Raw genomic sequence first — 2,259 nt, forward strand, 5'->3', positions numbered from 1 at the left:
TCATGAATGCTATGCAACAGACCTTCAAGTACAGTTGGATACCATAAATAAGTTTCTGACCAGCTGTTAGAAAGATGGGGTGTGTTTTCTGCATTTCCACCTTGCCTCAAAAACTGAAACTAAACAAAGACTTCCCATCTCCTGCATGACATCTTTAACACCCTTGTCATTCCACGTGTGTGAAGCAAAGCATAACTGGTGACTGAGTGTAAGCACAGCGCTTTCTCAGGGAAGACTGTGTGTGCATGTTATTGATTGTCTTACTGTTTCATATACATCTGTACAGCCCACAAAACTAAAATATACTAATATCTTTGAAGTGCCCAAGGTACCCAAGAAGGCTGTTCTGGAAGAACCCATACCTGTAGCTGTGCCAAAAAAGCCAGAACCTGCACCAGCTCGAGGTACTTACTGCCCTGCACATTGACCTGAACAAGACTGTTTCTTACTATCTGAAATGTTACTTCTGAAATCTGATATCCTGTCCATTTGTGATTACCTGAAATTTCCAAGTTCTTTGTGTGAATTGGGAATTCAATTGTTTAGTATTTTTACGAACAACCCAAAAGATATTTTGAATTTACTGTTTCATATTCTAAATCTTCAGACACAAAAAAAATGATTTTTAAAATTTGATCTTTTTTTTTTAGAGTATTGCCAAACATTATCTTAAATTGACAACGCAAATGTCCCTATGACTATTTTGACAGTCTCAGTGACTGTGTATCATAAGCGTGAGTCTTTCAGAATTTAAAAAACAAAACAAGTTACTCAGAAATGCACATACAAAGGGAGTTGTAAGAATTGATAGCATATTAAGTGCTTAAAGACACATCTGATCATTTCAGAGAATGTAGTGAAGAAGGAATGGTTATAAAATCCAGTGAACCATATTAGCTGTGGGAGTTGCCACAGTGAGAGGAGAACTGAGGGATGAGAATTACTCAAGATAAGAAAACAAACCAGTGAAATGAAAAGCATAAACAAAGAATGGAGACGGAGAAGGACAGGAATAGAGATGAAGGAAAAACAGTGGGATTTCTTTTTCTCTCTCTATCAATGTCTGTATGAGGAATGCCAATAGATAAGGTATGGGCTGAGGTTGTTCCCAGAGAACTATCAGATCCCAGCAGAGCTGAGAATGGCAGTCTCTCTTCCCTGGGAGGGAAGGCTGCAGAGTACGTGGAGGGGTACCATTATTCTCACCTCGCCCTTGAGTCGTACATAAACACAGGCAGTCTGTATCTGTGTTGTTGTCAGCAAGTGAGGGAGAGATGGGGTTGATATCATGAGACCAGTTTGGTTATTTTCTTGAGGGCACCTTTCATTTATGTTTCACTGCTCATCATCCCATTCAATGTATAAAACTGACTGTTACTAATATCTTTAAAGTGCCCGAAGTACCCAGGAAGGCTGTTCGTGAGGAAAAAATACCCGTGGCCGTTGCCAAAGCACCAGAGCCTCCAGCACCCAGAGGTACCTGACTTCATGGATAACTTGACAAAGAAGATACTTTATCTCCTTCTCTTAAGTGTTGTCCTACCCTCTCTTGGCCTGTCTTTGTCTTAAATCTGAGACTTGCAAAGTTATGCACGCTGGGCGTACTGTGCTGTGCGTGTGAGGTTTCGAACAGGCTTTTGTGGTGTTCAGCATCTGCGTTGCCCTGTTTTTTGTTCCTACTTGGCATGTCTTTTCAGCAATGTAAAATGAAACACACTAATATCTTTGAAGTGCATGAGATGCCAGAGGCAGAGGTCTCGGAAGAGGAAGAGGTGGAAGAAGTACCAGAGGAAGCGGTAGCAGTTGCCGAGCCTGGAGAGCCAGAAGCTCCTCCAGCTGAAGGTATATGGTGGTGTCCCAAAGTGCCCACTGTGTTCTTGGTGTTGACACAGTACTCACCGCTCTTTGCCCCTCTGCCTTCTGTGGGGAGGGCTGTGAGCAGTGTTTAGCCGTGCTGTGTCTGTACGAGCCTGTATGGGCCTGTGGCAGAGGGTGGGGCTGGTTGGCAAACGCTCTGTCATAAGCCCCTGCTTGGGCTCTTTGCTGCTAGTAGTCCAGCTGAAGGAAGTGGTGTTGTCTGAAAAGGACTCTTCCTTTCCTGTTTCATTGCTTGCCAGTAAGCTGTTTGCTGATCTTTGTCCCTGTCAAGTAAAAGGAACTAATATCTTTAAAGCACCTGAGGTGGTTGAGGACGAAGAGCCGGAAGAGGAAGTGTCGGTGGTTGTTCCCCAAAAGCCTGTGGCAGTGCCCAAGAAGCCT

The 2,259-nt window shown here is 43.4% G+C and overlaps 1 long non-coding RNA gene across 1 annotated transcript; it reads left to right on the forward strand.

Annotated features, from left to right (window-relative positions):
• Positions 1-6: 6 nt before the first annotated feature.
• LOC118160082 lies at positions 7-2,259 on the forward strand. Its single transcript, XR_004747321.1, has 4 exons — positions 7-404; positions 1,393-1,476; positions 1,732-1,842; positions 2,174-2,259. It is a non-coding gene; the product is annotated as an uncharacterized LOC118160082 (long non-coding RNA).

Source organism: Oxyura jamaicensis, unplaced genomic scaffold (genome assembly GCF_011077185.1).
Source record: "Oxyura jamaicensis isolate SHBP4307 breed ruddy duck unplaced genomic scaffold, BPBGC_Ojam_1.0 oxyUn_random_OJ81493, whole genome shotgun sequence".
In the NCBI taxonomy this organism is placed as follows: Eukaryota; Metazoa; Chordata; class Aves; order Anseriformes; family Anatidae; genus Oxyura; species Oxyura jamaicensis.